The sequence below is a fragment of the Rattus rattus genome, chromosome 7, assembly GCF_011064425.1.
Source record: "Rattus rattus isolate New Zealand chromosome 7, Rrattus_CSIRO_v1, whole genome shotgun sequence".
NCBI lineage: Eukaryota > Metazoa > Chordata > Mammalia > Rodentia > Muridae > Rattus > Rattus rattus.
In genome coordinates, this window is record NC_046160.1 from 128,933,316 (window position 1) to 128,954,201 (window position 20,886).

Consider the following 20,886-nt stretch of genomic DNA (forward strand, 5'->3'; position numbering starts at 1 on the left):
GGGTTCTGAGAACTCATGCTTGCACTGAACTAAGTACTTTATGCACTGAGCCTTCCCCAACCCTGCCCTCAGTGTCATCCCCGTGGCCTATTGTTGAGACTCACTGGGGGGCAGTGGAGCCTCCCAGGAACCCCAAGCCAAGGAAGAGGTACCACACACAATAAAGTCCACTGCCCTGCTGCTCTGGGGAAGAATAGAACAAAACCCTTTTTTAAAAAATATGTACTTTTTACAAGTAGAATTCTTAATCTAAAATGCTGTTTTGTTTAAGCCTGTTTTAGAAAGACAGGTGAGACAGGTGAGACTTAAGCTGAGAGTGGAGAGGAACCAGCAGGGCGCACAGCCTCTGAGCGGATGGGACTCCGTGGGCTTTGCTACTGGCCCCAACCACCAGCCAAGTGCAGGGCAGCATCCCCGCCTGACAGGTAAGACAACTCAGGGCTGGGCCGCAGCTCACAGACAGGAAACAGCAGAGCTTCTTGGCCCCAGGCCAGGGCCAGATCGAAGGTCTAAATGTGTCATCCCTGGGGGCCACCTGTCCCAGGCACTAGGTGGTGATGTCAGGGGGGTGCGGCCATGCAGTCTGGCCTTTCACAGGATGAGCAGAGGTGAAAGCTTAGGTGGTGCCACATCCTTGTCACAAGAACGTTTTTGTTACCTTCTGAATTCCCCGACAGCTGCCTTCCCGCTTTGGGGTTTGACACAAGGAGAAAGTCTTGTTTCTGTTACAGTGTGGCAGAAACTCATCCAAAATTTAATTCAGTAAAAAGTCTTGAACTCAGCTGCTTCCTTTACTACAGTGTTTAGAAGGAAGAGGAATCCAACCCTGGAAAAAGGAGAGTCAAACTGCGTCTCCCTAGGTGAAGCAGCTGTGGTTTCTTGTCCTTTCTCCACGATGTAAATTTCCAGGACTTTCTCTAGGACCCCGCCCCGCCCCTTCTCCACCGCCACTCTTCAAATGCAACAGCTCCAAAGAAGTTTCCCTCAACATCTGGAACCCATACTTATCCTGAGAGCGAAGTTAAAAGGGAGAGAACGTGGGGTCTTGTGTGGCTTCCACCCAGAGACCTTGCTGTCTGCAGGTCACCTTTTGCTGAAACAGTGTCTTCTGACAGGGACAGAGGAACAACGGGCCCTGGCTTTGCCTCAATTTAATCATCCCTCAACATCTAATCTGAGAAATAAATCAATTTAATCATCCCTCAACATCTAATCTGAGAAATAAAGGCTCCTAGTCCAAATTTAGTTTACTGAGGAAAGCCCTTGGGATTTATTATGTCATGCAGCCCAGGCTAGCGCGGAGGTAGGTGTACAGCGTGCACGGTTTTTATGGCCAGACCCTGGGATGATAAGTATAGATTCCGGCAGTCAGATTGCACGGCATGCTGAATGGAGTCGCTCTGGATCTTTATGATGGGGTGCACTTTGTTGATAGCTCGGCAGGAGAGAATGGCTAGAGTAGACACGGCTTTCTAATTCCAGTCTTATTTGTGACTGGGTTTCTGAAATGGTGGTGATTGACCCACTCCCCTCCCTTTCCACTCTATGCAATTACTTTACAGACAAAAAGCATCATTACAGATTGGTTCCCCGGATCAAAGGGACAGGGGTCCAGCACAGACAGAACCTAGGAAGACGCCTGTCTCCAGGGCAGCAACACAAGGGAAATGAGCTCAAGTGCTGTGCTGGTGCAGGATGAGAAATCAAACACCAACTCCTCCCTCCTTCCCAGAGCAGGGAAGAGCCACTCTAAGTAGCACAGAGATGCTCCCCACACCAGAACGGACCTGCCTGCTACAACAGGAAGGATGTAATACTCAGGAAGGGGCTGTCTGTGCTTCTTCCTTCCAGTGCCTTTGGTAATGAATTTTCTGCTGAATGGAGGACAAAGAAAGAGATTCAACATTGGCTCCTGGGGATCTCTGACAGAATACAACTGAAGTTCTCTGCCTCCAACCCCCCAGCCCAGGAGCCTCACTAACAGGTTTGCAGTGAAGGCGCTCAGAGGCTTAGGACAACACGCACTTGCTGAACTTGAACCTAGAAGCAGGAACCTGTGCTTGGCATCGACCAATTACGAGTAAAATGTGGGCTAAGTTTCAGTGATCCGGGAAAATCTGAATAACTGTGGGGCATGCAAACCCATGCAGACGCTGGTCCTATGGCCAAGCTGCCTCTGGCACTCAAGGGGCTGATGTGGGCAAGATCCTAGCTCTCTACCCACATAAACGCTCTCTAGAATTCCACGCACCTGCAAACATCCATTCAGAATCACAGTCCTTCTTATCCGAAGACACAAAGGCAGGACTCAATAATTTTAAAACTGTTTGTCCTTTGCACTCCAATTGTTAAGCAAGGAGTAAATCTACTGTTTTCTGAAGTTTTCTGAAGAGAAGTGTGGAGGAGAGTTGCAGACCGCAGGATGGATACGATCTAAGGAAACAGGTACCTGGGGTCTAAGGTCCCGGTAACATTTAGAATCTGTATCTATTACCACTTAATTTCAATCCCCACATCTTCTCTTCTGTATCTCCTGTAACACTAAAGAGTTTCCATTGTAAAAGCCTCGGGACATCAGCTTCTGGCTTTTTGTTACTTTGTAACACACCCATTCTTAGATTGCAGTTCCAGCACCTCTCTGTTGCTCCTGCTATGAGGGGTCCATATGAGCACTGGCCGTCAGTGGGGCCGGGCCTTCCCTTCTAAGGGGAAAGCTGAAGCTGAGATAATCATCGTCCTCCAAGCACATCTGGTTGTTACCATCCTAGACCTGCTCAAAAAGCTCTTTGGCTAATACAGGTACAGCCCCAAAACTAAATTCTGGACTAGGTGACACCAAGAGAAATGAAGGATGTGTCTATCAAAAATGTCCACAGCAACTTCATTTGTAATCATCAAAATCTAAAAATACCCAAAACATTCACTGAAATCTGTTCTATCCATGTAATAAAAACTATTACTATACTTAAAGGGCAGGGGCAGGATTACTGTTAGACACACACGTGCATATCTCAGGACAGCTGTGGAAGCTAAAGGAACCAGGCATAGGTTGGGCACAGTAGCTCATGCAGCTGCCAGTGCTGGAGTAGCTGAGGCAGGGGGTCACCGCAGACTCAATGCCAAACTAGGCTAAAAACTGTCTCGGAAAGGAGGGAAGGGGGGAGGGAGGGAAAGAAGGAGGAAGGGAGAAAGGGAAAAGGGGAGGAAGGGAGGAAGAGAGGAAGAGAGGAGGGGAGGAGGGGAGAGGGGAGGAGGGGAGGAGGGGAGAGGGGAGGAGGGGAGAGGGGAGGAGGGAGGAGGGGAGGAAGGGAGGAGGGGAGGAAGGGAGGAAGAGAGGAGGGGAGGAGGGGAGAGGGGAGGGAGGGAGGAGGGGAGGAAGAGAGGAAGAGAGGAAGAGAGGAAGAGAGGAAGAGAGGAGGGGAGAAGGGGAGAGGGGAGGAGGGAAGGAGGGGAGGGAGGGAGGAGGGGAGGAAGGGAGCAAAGGTGCTCACTAGCAAGATGGCTCAGTGGACGAAGCAGGTGCTACCAAGCCTGATGACCTGGGTTTGAAGACTGACTTGTCCTCTGTCTTCCACATGCATCACATGCACGCCTCCGCACGTACATATAAATAAATGCTGAATGCATGGGGGGGGGAGGGAGAGAGAGAGAGAGAGAGAGAGAGAGAGAGAGAGAGAGAAATGTGTGCACATCCGAGCGCACTCAAGCGAGCACTCAAGCTGGGAATGGCTTAGTTGGTGAAGTTCTTGCTGCCCAAGCCTTGAGCATTTAAGTTTGGATTCCCAGAACAAAAAAACAAAACACCACCACCAACCAAAACTGGCATGGTGGTACACACCTGTAATTCCAGAGCTTGGGGACAGAGGCAGGAGGATGTCTGGGACTTGTGACAGCCAGTCTGTCTGGTAATGAGCAGAGCACCAGGGTCAGCAAGCGCCCGTGTCTCTAAAGAAAGGTGGTGTGGGAGACCGCGGCGGTCAACACTGCGCTGGACCTACATACGCATGATTACCCAACATGGCACCGGGCACAGACTCCATATAAAGAAAGGTGGTGTGGGAGACCACGCGGTCAACACTGCGCTGGACCTACATACGCATGATTACCTGACATGGCACCGGGCACAGGCTCCATATGACTCCATGAAGCTCCAACGCAGACACTGCCCCACCAGGAGTAAGTAAGGGAGGTGCCTGCCTCCTCCAAGAGTCAAGATTGAGACTCATATAGAACACCGGTACCAGTCTTCATAACCTTGTGTTACGTGACAACTTTAGATACAAAACTAAGAACATAAGCAAAAACAGACAAACTGGATTTCATCAAAACTAGCAACATGCCAGGCACGATAGCACATGCCCTGACCAGCAGGGGACAGAGGCAGGCAGAGGCTCAAGGCAGCCTGGTCTACATATCAAGCTCCAGGCCAGCCAGGACTACTTAGGGAAAACCCCGTTTCAAAAAGCTAAAAAACAAAAGCCAAACCAAAAAACAAAAAACCAAAAAACAAAAAAACCCTAACACCTTTATGTCTGCACTCTAACCATGAAAATGTGTTTAAACTGTTCAGCCAGGAGCCAACGTGGTATGTTAGTTTCCCCAGTGCTGGAGAATGAATCCAACATCGATAATGCCAGCATCTGAGAAGCTGAGGCAAGAGATTGCAAGTTTGAGGCCTGCCAGGGCTATACAGACTCTCAGGGAAGGAAGGAAATAACAAGGAAGTTACACACACACATCTGATACGGGATCTGTATGCCTAGAATGTGGGGCGAGATGGCATGGCTGACTAGAAGATCCGCAGCGCAGTTTAAAACTGTGTGGAGGGTCAGAGGAAGTTCTCCAAAGCACAAAGGGAGTCGGCACGGGGATGGAAAGTCACTACCCAGAGGAGCGCGCTCTGGGAACGTCTTCATGCACACCGCTGCTCCGGGCTCCTGGTGGGAAGTGGCTCCAGGCCCGGCCCTACCGTCTGGACTCATGTGCGAGCCTCTGGAAGATCCAGCAACTGGAAGCTACAAACAAGGAAACGCACCTGAGGCGGCTGGACACAGCGCTGCTCGCAGAGACGGGCGAGTACCAACTTGTGTTCCTCAGTTCAATTAAAACTGCAAAGCTCAAGACGGTATTTAAAAGCCAAGTCCTGCTGGGCGTGGTGGCTGAGGCGGGAAGACGAGGAGTCAGTCCATACCAGCCTGGGCTGCATGAGAGCCTTTCTCAAAACAGACGGAGCCCTCACTCACTACCTTCAGTGCTGAAGGGCTCCGGCCAGCAGTCAGGTCCTGAGCAGCGTGTAAAGCATGCTATGAGCCCCTCCGCTACACTGACAGCAGCGTGTAAAGCATGCTATGAGCCCCTCCGCTACACTGACAGCAGCGTGTAAAGCATGCTATGAGCCCCTCCGCTACACTGACACACCGTACCAGGGGCCCCCAGTGCTCTGGGGAAGGGGGGTGCTAGGAGGGCACCACACATTTCTATCCTTCTGCTCCCTTGGAGCGGCCCCTGGCAAAGGGGGCAGTCACAGCCTCTTAACTTGGTCTACAACCTCCCCCAGTGGAAGGAGGGACCAGACTGAGACAGGCAGGAGCAAGGCTTGCCGCACATCTCCACGGCCTGTCTATGTGGTTCCATGAGGCAGGAGTTTTCTAGGAAGCTGCCCTGTGACTCTTGTGTGAACCCCAGCTAGCTCGAGGAAGGCAGGGGGCTGGAGAGAGAGTGGAGCACACCCCTCTCACTTCAACTTTCCCTCACATGGAGGGAGAGCCCCAAGTAAACAGATGAGGTGTCTGGGAAGGTCGAATCAGACTGCATGGTGTTCAGGGAAGACAGGGAAGGGAAGCAGCTGCCAAAAGCAGGTTCTAGGGATGTGACACGCATGCTGAAGACCCTCCCGTGTACACACTCTTCAGGCCGGCACACGGACTCCATGACCACCAGTCCTGTAGAAAGTGGGGCAGCATCCCCAATGGAAGTCTGTCAAAACAACAAGCTTCAAGCCCAGCTGAGTGGCTAAGAATTCATTTGTTTATTGCTAGCGTTCCTTCTGGGCCATAAAAGTTTTACGAGCTGGTAAAACTTCTGTGCAAATCCTGCAGAGCTAACTGGACGGATGGTTTCGTACGCAGCATAAACTATACTTCCCAAACTTGGTCAACGCCAGTCCTGCCGCACTCTGGACCTGATTCGAGGTCTGTGCAGGCCCGCCTGCTGTTCAACTCCAAGGATTCCTTACAAACACAGTGCTGCAGAATTCCTCAGGAAATACAACCATGAAAATCTCCACGCGTCAAGCCCATCTTACTGAGAATGTTCCTAGGACTGTAAGCGCAATCCTCTGAGTAAAGTTTCAAGAACGACTGCAGTAGGGAAAACAAACTGTCAAGAAAAGAGGAGCGCCGGGCTGGAGCTACAGTGCAGGCTCTGCCGTCAAAGGCCAGGCCCACAGCCCGGAGTCTAAGGAAAGGGGTGGGAATCCACAGCATGTGAGTTTTAACTCACATTACAAACATCCGCCATCGAGATGCTACTGGAGAAGAAACTGATCAACTGGGTTCCAGGACATAAGAACGGCACCACGGGAACAACCACTGGCCTAGTCTACAAATGAGTTTTCTACACAATCATCACAAAATGGACAGCCAAGGACGGTCAACCCTGAAGTGCCAGAGTTAACAAAGAACTGTGTCTAGAGGAAACCGGACATCAGAGAAGAACACTGAAATTCTAATCACCACCCTCAGAAAGAACGTTTATAGAGTTCTGCCACCCACCTCGGTGGCCGAATGGCCACCAAGCAGGATCTCTTCAAGTTATGTCTACCCTAGTTCCATGCTCACTCTAAACTGAGAACAGAAGACATCTTTAATCCTCAAGGGGTGAAGAAGCAAGTGTTAGTTATATGTACACAGATACATGCAATGCACGCACATACAGACAAGGGGTAAAGAAGCAAGTGTTAGTTATATGTACACAGATACATGCAATGCACGCACATACAGACAAGGGGTAAAGAAGCAAGTGCTAGTTATATGTACACAGATACATGCAATGCACGCACATACAGACAAGGGGTGAAGAAGCAAGTGTTAGTTATATGTACACAGATACATGCAATGCACGCACATACTGTTTATACAGACACACGCATACACGTGACTAACAAAATATCAAAACCAGAATCCAAGAAAAAGTGGTGAGCACACAAGAGCAGCAGTGGCTGAGGGTGACTCGGCAGCAGTGAAGAAAGCCAGATCGCTCGAATGCACATAGGCACGCACGCACGCACCCATGCACGCACGCACAGATGCTCCCACTCAACTGCCCAAGGACGTCTACCTGCCCGTCCCCTCACTGTATATGGTTCCACAAGACTTGGGCTTTAAGTGGCTAATGCTTTTGTCACTTTTGTCAGAAAAGTTGTCCACTGGTTTTCAATTCTTTAAACCAACTTAAAGGCTTCATAGCTAAGGACACAGCCTGAGGTAAAGTACTTCACCAACATTCCCACCCCTGAATCACCAAAGAGGACAAAGAGAGGAAGAAAGACTTCACTGCAGTCACACACATAATCAGAAACTGATTAAGACCTCCAACTCGAAATAAAATAAAAGATCTAAACTGCCCCATGCAAAACCAAGCATGCAATGTGGAAACTAGACCCATTTCCTCTTAGGAAGTCAAACACGAAAGTCCTCAATAGAACAGCACCAACGAACCGGCTCCACTAACGCGACACAGCGAGGAACACAGCACGGTGGGATTTATCCCACAAGGGGAGACCGGCTCTACTTCTAATGCAGCGCGTATAGCGTGAGATCCTAGAGCAGGAGAGCTGCAGGCTTCTTTCAATACGTACAGGAGGAGCACAGGGCAAACCCAGCGCCCTCTAATCACACACGCTGCCCTACAGCCTAGAGTGAAGAGCCCGACCCCTGACATCCAGGGGAGGCTCCTGGCTAACAGCACGCTCACTGGTGAGGACTGGAGTCCTGAGCCAGCGTAAACACAAGCAGAACTACTGCTGCTCCTCTACCGCACAGTGTTCTGGGTCTCCACACGGAGAAATAAACTGTACCCAAATGGCAAAGAAGCAAATCTCCTTTTCCGGGAAGTGAAGAGTTGGCAGGGTTTTGTTTTGCTTTGCTTTGCTTCTGAACAAAGGTCTCACTACGTAGAACAGGCTGGCCCAGAGTCTGCACACCTGCTGCCTCAGCTCTATACATTAGAAATTCTAAGCACTAGAGGCCGGAGAGATGGCTTGGTGGTTAAAAGCAAAAACTACTCTTCCAAAGGACCTTCAGTTCCCAGCACCCAAGCGACAGCTCACAACTGTCTCAACTGCAGACCCGAGATTAGATGCCCTCTTCTGGCCTCTATGGGCACTGCATACACATGGCACGCAGCGTGCAGGCAGAACACTCGTGTGTGTGTGTGTGTGTGTGTGTGTGTGTGTGTGTGTGTGTGTGTGTGTGTGTGTGTATAAAAATTCTTTCTTTTAATTTTTAATTGTTATTTCAGACAGGGTCTCTTTATATAGCTTGGCTGTCCTGGAACTTGCTCTATAGGCCAAGCTGGCCTCGAACTCACAGAGATCCTCTTTGCCTCTGCCTCCCAGGTGCTGGGACTTAAGATATGTGGCAGCCTGCAGTGGCGGTGCACGCCTTTAATCCCAGCACTTGAGAGGCAGAAGCAGGTGGATTTCTGTGAGTTCAAGGCCAGCCTGGTCTACACAGTGAGTTTCCCACCACCTAGGGCTATGTATAGAGATCCTGTCTCAAAAACACAAAATAGGGCTGGTGCGGGAGAATTGTGGGTTCACAGACAGCTGGAGCTGCATAAGGAGGCCATGCCTAAAAGCAAACCTAGCAAGGGAAAGGGAGGGAGGAAAGGGGAAAGCGGAAGGCAGGAGACGGCAGAGGAGACACAAACGAGAACTGGTAAAACGCTGTGACCTTGCGTTTGGCAATGACTCCTTAGCCGTGAGACCAAAAGCAACTAAAGAAAATTAAGCTGGACTTTATCAAAATTACTCTTGTGCTTCAAAGGACGGCGTGAGGAGCGGAAGCTGAAGCCCCAGGGACCGGCAGCAAACCATGTGTTTGATACGAAGACTTGTGTCCTATAAATAACTCAAAACTCAACAATGAACATAAAACTGATTCATTTTAAACAGGCAAAGAATGTGAATATTTAAAAAAGAAAAAAGACAAACAGTCAACGGACAGAGGAAAGGGGTTAAACCAGAGCCACTCACAAGCAGCAAAGGCCATGAATGGTGAGGAATCTGCCCAGAAACAGGCAGGGCAAAGTCAGCACGCGGCCAACACGCAGGAGACTTGCTGCAGCCTCTGCCTGCTGTGGAGGACAATCTGTAGTTCCTCAAAACACCAAAACCAGAGCTGCCACCCCTGCCGTCGCAAACCGAGAGAAATGGAAACGCATGTCCACACAAGAACTGTACACCATATCGCAGTATCCCCAACAGCCGACGGAAACCCAAGTGTGCAGCAGCTGATGGATGGATAAACAAAGTATAAACCTGCTGTGTGATGGGGCAGCGCTCAGTGGTGAACAGGAGTGAGCAGAGACAAGCGCCGCCTTGGTGAACCCTGAAAACGTGCTAGTGAAAAGCAAGCCCAGCAAGTGGTCTGTTAGCTCGTCCCGCCCTGGGGCGACGAGGCAGGGGGTCACCACGAGGGTAACATCAGCAGAGACACAGAACACGCCGCCCCCTGTGGGTGAGCGGGAGTAACCACAGTGCGGGCAAACATCATGGAAGCGGCTTGGTGACTTAGCGCTAAGGTAGCAGCTGGGCACCATCACTCATGCGGGCTCTCCATGTGACAGTCAAACATTCTGCAGGTAGATGGGCAGATGTATAACTAAAACCAGAGAACTGTACCCAGGAGTTGTGTGGGTTTTCTGGTGTATGCTTATGGTGTGTGCGTACACGTGTAGAGTGTATACACAAGTCACGAATCCAGTGTGTGGGCAAGGGTCGGCCAGGGGTCCGCCGGGGGGTCACCAGGAACCAGTCAGGGGTCACCCCTCACTCGATCCCTCTCCACTCTATTTTCTGAGACAGGGGTCTCTCACAACCTGGAGCTCACCAAGTTGGCTTGGCCAGCTAGGCAGGTGTCCCCACACCAGCCTCCTGGTCCTGTCTCCACCTCCCAGCTCTGAGATTAGCGTATGCACCACCTACCCAGCTTCTTTATGAAACAAAACAACACAAGAAGCCTGTTACTCCGGACCTAGGCTTTACAGGTGGCACGGTCCTGTAATCTAGGGAACTGAGGCAGGATCACTGTAGGGCGGATAGGAGCACACCCGAGACTCGTACTCACACGTGTACACACACACACACACACACACACACACACACACACACACACACAAATTTCCTCAGCACTGCCAGAGTAACTTTTCAAAAAGATTTATGTATTTCATTATGTGAGTGTTCTGTCTTCAAACACACCTTTAGAAGGCTCATGTCTTCAGAAGAGGGCATCAGATCCCATTACAGATGGTTGCGAGCCACCATGTGGGTGCTGGGAGTTGGAACTCAGGACCTCTGGAAGAGCAGTCAATGCTCTTAACCACTGAGCCATCTCTCTAGTCCCAAAATTAATTTTAACTGTACAACAAAAAGACTGTTTTGCTAATGTACTTAAACGACCTTGATAATTTGGTTTCAGATACATCATACAAGGGTTAAGAACATCCATGTGTGACTGAGCTGCAGAATTGCTTCATGGAGGGCGTGGTGCTCACACCCTTCTTAACCCCAGCCCTGGGAAGCCGAGCCTGGCCTATATGACGACTTCTAACCCTGCAAAGGATAAACAGTGAGACTCTGTCTTAACAGAACAAATAAAGTACAATTACTTTAAGAAGTGCTACTTATCAGTCAGGTACAAAATCGGCGTCTTTCTCAATAGCATGTAATCATGATAAAATGGCATTTGGAATTAAAAATACAGTATGTGTTAAATATTCTCAGCCTGCAGACTCACACACTGCTTACACAGAGCGCAGAGCTCAGATTGCGGCTCACCTTGTGCTGTCAAGGGTGATGTGCCACAGATCAGCAGCCTTCATGCATGGTGGCTGTGAAAGAGGCCACTGACCTTCTCAGTTCACTTCCGTGACACAGGAGTGGAAACTCACAAGATTTTGAGCAGTGAGACTTCGCTCGTCCCCCTCTTGTTTACTCCCAAGTGACCTCTTCCCACACAGCGGAAGCTCAGGAGCTGAACAGACTCAGCTCCGTGTCGTTTCAGGGCAGCCCACACTGCTGTGACACAAATGGCTCTGAGCCCCTGCTGGTCACACTGGCCACTCCCTCTCAGACTTACAGCACAACCTGCCTTCCCTCTCCTCCACCCCTCTGGGCCTGTCTCAGCGCAGGCTGGACTCCTTACCTCTCCTTCTCCTACTCAACCTGGGTCCCTCTCCAGAAAACCGATTAACATAGAGACTGAAAAGGCAAACGTATCCAGATCAAAGGAAAGAGTAAGCAGAGGCCTCGGCAGCCACCGAACACAGCGTGCCCTTTACCTTCGCACTGAAGTCCTGCCTCAGTCAGAGTCTTGAAGACGAGCTGAGCCGCAGGAGGACAGGAGTTGTGCTTTGTTCAGCAGGGCAGTGCTGGCACATCCGGGCCCTTCATAACCTTGTGGGGTTGCGGACACAGCTCAACGGTGCAGCGGTGCAGCGTCAGTACAGTTTTGCATAAAGGCCTGTGTTCAATCCCCAGCCCTGACAAAATATTCAGGGTGGAATGAAAGATGAGAAGTAACAGCGGCCTGGCAATGGCCCTGCAGCTCTGCAGTGGGGGAAGAAATGGACAAGCGGCCTCTAACTCAGCTGAGCTGCAAACCTGAAGCCTGTGTGTGCTTGAATGGCAGGTGAGCGGGTGATGGCCAGTACCACGGCAGAGCTGAGTAGCCATGGCAGGAAACAGGCCTGGCATGAGCCGGTGGAAGCCTGTGCTCCTCAGCCTGCCCTACCTCGCCTCCACCTCAGCACGCCTTCCCAAGCTACTGCAGCCATGCCCACTCTGCCACCCCATGGGGACCAAGAATTTCTCCTTGGGAAAACTTTCAAGACCAAGAGAAAAACCATGGAACCAAGTTACCAGTTCTGGACGGCCCATCACACTTATGGGGCCATGTCTTTCCTTCCTTCCTTCCTTCCTTCTTAAGATTTTAATGGAGTAGGCATGGTGGCCCATGCCTTCAACCCAGCACTCGGGAGGCACAGGCAAGAGGATCTCTGTAAGTTTGAGGCCAGTCTGGGTCACTATACAGAGAAACCCTATCTTGGAAAGAAAAGAAAAAGGTTTTATTTATTTGTGTCTGTATGAGCGTATGCCACCAGTGTTCAAATAGGCCAAAAAAGAACGTGAGATCCCACGGAGCTGAAGTCACAGGCATTTGCGGGCCACCCTTCACAGATGCTGGAGGCCAAAGTGGAGTCCCCTGGAAATATAGGACATGCTCTCTCCGTTGGGCATCTCTATAACCCCGCCCCCACCCTTGCCCCCAACTCCACCCTCACCCCCCATCCCCACATCCTATTTTTTAAACATGAGATAAACACCAGTGAGTTTGCCAGTGATGCAGAGTTCCAATCAGACAGCATATAGTCAGAAGGACAGTTCAAAGCACCAGATGTGGGAAAAGAGCCTCTCCAACGACCTCGGAAGAGACAACCCTGGGACTTGAGCTCAGAGCTTGGGGGAACACCAGTCCGTGGGCAGGGGCAACACAGTAGGAGTCGTCTTAGGCAGGGAGGAAAGGAGAGGAGGGGAGGTGGAGGGGAGCTCAGTTCGTAAGGTGCACACTGTGCAAGCTGGAGGACCTGCTCAGATCGCAGCATCCATGCAAAGGCTGCCCTCCCCCCACCCCACCCCCGGTTGCTGGGGCAGAGGCAGGAGCACCCCCAGAGCTCACTGGCCAGCTAGCCTACCAGTCTGTGAGTTTCAGGTTCAGTACACGATGTCTACTTGTGTCCTCTACAAAGGGACATGCTCACATACGCACTCACGTGTACATATACCGCACACAGAGAGGGGAAGAGAATGATAGAAGAAAATGTCTAAGCGATATATATGTGCGTAAGTCAATTAAAACATAAAAACACACTTAAAAGCTGTCAACATCATAAAACAAAAACAAGATGCTATCAAAGCAACACTGAAGAAACTGAACACCTAGACACGAGAGCTGGCGCCGTGGAAACGGGCTGCATAAGGACTAGGAGGTGCGACTCAATGTCTTCACTCAGAGCATGGAACAGAGAACCCCAGAACCGAGAGCCACGGTGCCACAATCACTCGGAGGCAAAGGTTCCAAGGTGCCCACCAGACACATCCCAAACGGCCACACAAAGGCCCAGGGCCTCAGTGGACCAGCAACAGAGGCAGGGATACTTCAAGTGGCTCAGGGAAGCCCTTCCCATCCTCCCTATCCTCTCGTCCTCTCAACCCATGTCCAGGTACACTGTCATCCTAGCTGGGAGGGGAAGACATTTTTAGGCAGATCAAGTTTCAAACATTTACCTCTGATATATTCATTTATATTCATATTCTCTCTCTCTCTCTCTCTCTCTCTCTCTCTCTCTCTCTCTCTCTCTCTCTCTCTCTCTCTGCTACTAAACACAAAACAAGACAAAGACCCCACTCCCTTAAAGGGAGAAGGCACACACAATCCAGAGAAAAGGAATGAAGGAGAGGAACAAAAGCCACCCCACTAAAGCCAGCTGTGCGGTGTGCCCGGGGCGGGGCATGAGAAGGCTGAGGCCAGCCTGGGCAGGTGTATCCAGGCCCATCTCAAATCTTCCCCCAAGACCCGGAGAGAGAAAGCCCATTAGAAATGAAAAGAAATCAATGGATAGAGGCTCAGTAAAAACCTAAAAAAAAAAAGTCAAAAATGAAGCAGACGACATGGTAGGCTCTAGAAGAAACAGGAATGGCAGACTCCGTGAGGCATGTGACTATACAGGTGTTCTGTGTAAAAACCTCTCAGGAAGCCAGGCATCATGGTGCATGCCTCTAGTGCCAGCACTCGAGAGGCAGGAGGAACTCCGTGGGTTCAAGGCCAGCCTAGCTTCATAGCCAGCTCAGGGACAGTCAGGGCTACACAGTGGGGTCCTGTTTCAAGTAAAAAACAAAAACAAAAACAAAAAAAAGATGAAATAAATAAAAAACCTAGTATGAAATTTAGCTCTATTCACTGAGACTCAAGCTAAGGGGCAAATAATTTACTCAAATCACATAAAAAACTTCCCTTACAAAAGATGCCCAAGGGGTTGGGAATTTAGCTCAGTGGTAGAGCACTTGCCTAGGAAGCATAAGGCCCTGGGTTGGTCCCCAGCTCCAAAAAAAGAAAAAAAAAAAAAAAAAAAGAAAAGAAAAAGAAAAGATGTCCAGGTGAACTCCTTCCGGGTTAGCTGATAATCCTCACCCATTCGTAAGAACAGCAACAAGAATATCAACTTAAGCCAACTTTTGTAGCAGTGATGGGAAAAGAGACAGAAGACAAAGGCTGTCTCCAGGGCTGGCTGCTGAGGCCACCAGACGAGAGCAGGAGGTATCAAAGGGAGGAGTCAGAGGAGGGTGTGACAAGTGTGATGTGTAAGAGGGGACAAGCCAGAACTGCTAATAAACAGCCCAGACTGCAAGGTTTCTCCACAGTGGCGCCCCCGCCCTACTGCCCAAGACACGGAAGGGCTGGGCACTGCCTGATGGGTGGGCTGCAGCTAGAGGGGACCAGATGATGAGTTTTAATGTGTCTGGGTGTTCCGTCTGCATGTGTGTCTGTATACTGCACGTGTGGTGGGACCCTCAGAGGCCAGAAGAGGGCGTCAGGTTCTCTGGAGAGCTGGATACACCATGTGGATGCTGGGAATAAAACCCAGGTCTTCTGGAAAACCAGCCAGTGTTCTTAACCGCTAAGCCATCTCATCTCTTCAGCCCCCTGGCCACGTCTAAGAACCAGGTGTCCACCTAGCCCTGGACCATGACATCCCAATTTTAGGTGACAGTGACCGTGGCCTTGGCTTTCTCTCTCAGGGTTCCTCTCCATGCTGGCAGTGTGGTGTGAAAGTCACAGTCTGAGGAGGCGGCAAAGACTGATTTGTTTCAGCCTGGCTTTACGTAAATGTGCCGCTGGAATAAGGGTAAACTTAAATGTACAGGAAATCATTCCAAAGAGTTTAGCAGAAAAAGCAATGAATGGAAAACAAAGTGAGTCTGGAAGGAGGAGGCAGCACATGGATCTGTGAGTTCAAGGCCAGCCTGGTCTACAAAGAGAACTCCAGGACAGTCAGGGCTGTTATACCGAGAAACCCTGTCTTGAAAACCAAAACAGAAAGGCAGGCAGGCAGGCAGGCTGGCAGGCAGGCAGGCAGGCAGGCAGGCAGGCAGGCAGGCAGGCAGGCAGGCAGGCAGGCAGGCTGGCAGGCAGGCTGGCAGGCAGGCAGGCAGGCAGGCAGACAGACTGAAACTGATCCTGCAGAGGCTTTGAACATGGGGAAAGCACCCACTTACATCTGGGAATCGAGAGCTTTAGTTAGGCCAGTGCTAAAGGAGACCCAAAGAAAATACGAAAAATCAACCAGCAGCAGGCAGCCAGGAGGACAAGGATGACTGCGGTCCTCAGGGAAGACACACACGGCTAGACGCTGCCTCAGACTTAGAGGAAATGTTTAGAACCGGTTTACTGAGAGAGGATCATGGAACAGGGCAGGCCCCACAGCGTCTCAAAATTCCCATCCCGGAGATCACAGGAGTCATGGTTCAGTGACATTAGAAATCACCTGAGGGGTTGGGGATTTAGCTCAGTGGTGGGCGCTTGCCTAGGAAGCGCAAGGCCCTGGGTTCGGTCCCCAGCTCGAAAAAAAAAAAAAAGAACCAAAAAAAAAAAAGAAATCACCTGAGTGGGAGAAGCTTCACAAGTTCTCCAAAGGGGCTCCAATCCAGGGGCAGAATTTGAATGGAATAATTAAAATTTTCTGAATTTTAAACACATTCCTAAGAATAGAAAAACAAACAAACAAACCAAAGTTCCCTATAATCTTTTTTTGGACAGTGTTCATCTAAAACCAATTGCTAGCTACCCATCAACCAATGACACAAACCAAAAACTAATGGTCAACGAGGACTTGTTTAAAATCAAACTCAGAGAATAACCTCTATTTCATAGGTGTCTGTTCTGTTTTTCTGGTAGATTTTACATTTAAGAAAACTGAAAAAAAAATTTACTACGTGGGGCTAAGGCTATAGCCTCTTCCAAAACAAGAAAGAGAACGGTCTTAAATATTAAATACTTCACGCTGTGGAAACACTCAGACTTTCTACTGAGGAAGACCGGGTTCCTCAGTTTCCCTGTCTTCATCAGTAAGGACGGTGTGTGCTCACACACCTAGAGGGAATCTCAAGGTCCTGTTGTTACAGACACTATCCTAAGAATCGAAAATAAAACCTCAGAAACAGCTGGTGTGGTGACCAGTGTCTGTGATCCCAGGACTTGGGAGACAGAGGCAAGAGACTAAAAGTTCAAGGTCATCCCTGGCTACACAGAATTCTAGGGAAGCCTGGATTATTACATAAAACTCTGCCTCAAAATAAGTAAATAAAAATTAAAAGTAAGTCACGGCTGGTGCGATGGCTCAGAGGGTAGTAAAAATTCCTTGCCACCAGGACTGATAATCCTGCGTTTACTCCCCAGAGGCCAGAGAGGTTCATTCACCCCTGCGGTCCTCTGATACCCACACATGCACTGAGGTACACTCCTCATCCACACACAAAGTAACGTTCTTAAAAGTAAGTAAATTACAAAACATCGGAGTGGAAAAGGGCCTAGGATGTGTCGTCACAGGGTCCAGATAAGACTGCATGGTTAAGTTGTTTTGATTTTTTTTTTTTTTCTTTTTTTTTTTTTTTAGGCAAGCGCTTTTTTTTGAGCTAAATCCCCAACCCCCTGGTTTGATTTTTTTTTTTTTTTTTTCTTTAGCTGGGGACCGAACCCAAGGCCCAAGCGCTCTACCACTGAGCTAAATCCCCAACCCCCCTGTTTTGATTTTTAAAAGTTTTTTTTTTCTTTTTGACCCATGTCAAAAAGGGCCTTTAACTCCATATGTAGCCAAGGATGACCTTGAATTCTGATCTTTCTGCCTCCACCCCCTCAGTGACAGATCACAGCCAGGAACCACCAGGCTGAATTTGCAGGCAGTATTAGAAACTGAACCCAGAATTTGTACATGGTAGGCAAATATTCTCCCAGGCAAGCTAAATCCCTATCTGGATTTCAATTTCTTAGAAGTAAATAAATAAATGTGAAGCCTATATTTGGTCTCATCTAACAAGAACCTATTAATGTTATCAGTCTCAAAAACTCCTTCCAGGGCCAGTGCAACGTTTTCAGCAGGTAACGGCGATGGTGACGGCGGTGGTAACGGCGGTGCTCACTAACAAGACTGAGTTTGACTCCCAGAACTCGCACAGTGGAAGGACAGAGCTCACTCCAGAAACTGTCCTCTGACCTCCACACATGGTGGCCCATGTACATACTCACAAAATACATAAAAAAATTTTTTTTTAAAATTGTAAGAACTTTTCTCTTCGTTAACAAAAAATACACTGGCTCTTCTTAGCCACGTTACTGTTTGGAATTAAGTCTTGCCCACTCACAGGCGATCACACACCTCTGATGTCTACACAGACCACCTGGGCACCTAGGTCCCCAGCAAGAGGCTGAGCAGGACGAGGAGGAGGTGGTGGTGGTGGTGGTGGTGGTGGCGGCTGCCGCAGGAGAGGACCTGCCTGCCAGCCCTGCAGTAGGCTCGGGTCCCTAAGTTACCCTTGAGGACTGCACACAGAGCAATTCACCACACAATATAAACTTCCCAGTAGGTGGCCCAACCGCGGGCCTCCTGACTGAGAACTCAACTGCACTTCTGTGTTTGAAGATGTAAGGCGCAGTGGGCTCGCCGGGCAGTGGGCTCGCCTGTCCTCGGAGTGGCTCAGTCCTCGGAGAGCAGGACCGGACAGGCCTGTTAATGTTTAATTGTTTCCACCATCTATCTCATGCCTTGCGCCCAGTGTCAGCTGATCGTTGAGGAGCTGTTTGTAAAACAGAAATTATGTTACCCTATGCTTTTATCACGCAACCGCCGGCATTTCCTCCCAGTTTAGAGCTTTTTAAAGATCTGTTTCCTAAATCTCGAATTTTAAAAAGTATATTCCTGTTCCACAGACATCGTCCAGAGAAATCCTAAATCACCAGGCATTTTGAGATTCTTAGTGCCATCCGGTCTTAGAACGTATGGCCACGCTGGTGGTGAGGAAAAGCATTTAATGTGATGGGTGAAGTGACTTAGTATATGAGTGCTGGCCACCTTGCCTGACGACCATGCCCAGGGCACTCGTGGTGGAGAGCTGACTCCCTCTAGACGCCTCACATGCACTACAGTACACATACCTGTGCGTGTAGACATTTTTAAAGGAGGCTTGGGAAAGGTTAAGATCACTGGCTGCTCTTCTAGAAGATCCAGGTTCAATTCCCAGCACCTACAGCACAACTCAACTGTCTGTAAACCTAGTCCCAGGGCTTCTGACGCCCTCTTTTGGTCTCAGAGGGTACTGCACTGCATGGAGTGCATATACGTGTATAAGACGCTTACACGTAAAAAAAAATAAGAAGAAAAATTGTATTAAAGAAATAAAAAAAACTCCTAGGTATGGTGCATACCTTGAATCCCAGCACTCAAGAGGCAGAGGCAGGCAGACCTCTGAGTTCACCCTTGTCTACATAGAGAAACTCTACCTTGAATAAACAAAAGAAAGAAGAGGAGGGGAGGGAGGAGGGAGGGAGGGAGGAAGGAAGGAAGAGGGGAGAGGAGGAGGGGGAGGGGGAAGGAGGGGGAGAAAACTCCAAGGAAGTAACCAGAAAGATAAAAGCTTAGTTCTATTCATTACAGGGTCAAACACCCCAAGAGAAGATGCCCAGGCCTGTGCTTTCAGAGGTTACACCTGAGCTGTGGAAAAACTCCACATGTGAAAACTCACTTTTATATACAGAAGGAAAAAAGACAAAGAGAAAAAGACAGCACGTTGGGGTGCCTGTATTTATTACCATTTGCCAGAGTGTCACATGCTGTACTTCCAATGGCATCTAACTCACATTTTAAGAAACACACACACACACACACACACACACACACAGCACAGCATTTCCAACTTTTAATCATGGTCCGGAACTTCATGGAGGAAACCTGTCGTCGAATGACAAACATCATCAGAGGCAATGTGAGGACCGCCCTGCAGTGAGGCACCCAACACAAACACTGCGGGTGGGCGGGCAGGCGGCTTGCGGGAGCCAGGAGCCACCTTTACAGCTTAGAAACTTTTTATTACTTTTGTTTTCCAGATTTCTCAAAGATTCCCTTAAGTTTCCTCACGGCTGAGCTGGTCGTTCCCCTTCCTAAGATCCAAGAACCTACCTGCTGGTCACTAAAGACTGGCCAGGACCTGTGTGGTGGGACAAACTGGCTCTCAGAGACTTCTAAGCAGGCAGAGTGAAGTTAGGTCAGTGCTCTGGAGTAGTCTTACTAGGAGGACCACTCTTTGTCCCGTCACCAAACACACAGTGACTGCAAGTGCCTTTGCTGGTAACACCCCACTTCAAGGTTACAACGGGGCACATAGGGACATATGGAAGAGTACCTGGCAGTCTAAACTATGGTACGATTTCACTAAAATTCTATCTTGTGTTTAAGAATGTTCTGCTCTAATATTTGGTTTGTGTTGTTCAGGGACACTCTCAGATAGCCCACACTGTCTTCAAACTCAATAATGTAGCTGAGGCTAACCTTAGCCTCCTGTCTCTGCCTCCCAAATGCTGGGATTACAGGTGTGTGTGCACCACCACAGCTGGGATTACAGGTGTGTGCGCCACCACAGCTGGTTTGCTCTTAATTAAAAGCTGATAGTAGGAACTGGGCTAAGAGGGTAATTTATTTATAATCACAATTTCCAAGAGCCAAAAGACAATTTTAAAACTCTGTGTACACTATAGCACGCAGCTTCTGTTTAAATCCAGAAAGGTCAAATATTACAAAACCTGCCCTCTCCACATGCCGAGCAGAGCAGAGCGCCCTCCTGGGGAGAGCACCCAGCCTTCTGCACATCCAGTCCTGGTGCTCCCCAGGTCCTAGACCAGAGGACGCCTGGACCACACCTCCTGAGGGAAATGGCCCTTCCTTCTCTCTGCAACTCCTCTGCTCTGACGGCCCCACTGCCTGCTGCATCACTCACACACTAGGTGCCCGGCTGAGCCTGAAGGTGGAACTGCCTAGATCTCCAAGGCCAGCGCTAAGATTGGCAAATCCAATGTTGAGGAGTCTCAGATTGCAGGGTGCACTGAAGACCTCACTTTCAAAGCAACCCTGAAGCCAGTTCACTGTCCAAGTGTAAATCGTGTCACCGGTAGCCTCCGGAAAGCCAGTCCTCTCTCATCTATGTGACCAAGAGCAGGGGCCCTCACAACAAAGCCCCCATGACCTCCTGCTCCCAGCATCTGCGGCAACATCTCACTGAATAGCAACCAGGCAGAAGCCCTCCAGAGATGAGCCATATCCAAGTCTCACACACAGTTCTAGATTCCAGTCGGCAATGGGGGAGGAGCAGGCCTCCGTGTCGAACACATTTTATTTCCTCGTGTAAACATCAACTTTATCTGTACCAAAGATTAGAGATGACTGGTTCAAACTGCACGGCCTTAACCCAATGACGAAAGCAACCAAGGGCAAGATTTACAGAGCTGGACCTGAACCTAACCCACACTTCCTCCTACTTAGTCCTTGTGAGGGAACTGAGGG

General features: G+C 49.5%; 1 protein-coding gene across 1 annotated transcript in view; it reads right to left on the minus strand.

The window, feature by feature from the left end:
* The window catches only part of Cdc42bpb (CDC42 binding protein kinase beta), an 83,799-nt gene that overhangs the window by 61,584 nt on the left and 1,329 nt on the right, over window positions 1-20,886 (minus strand). The gene's annotated exons all lie outside the window — the stretch shown is intronic.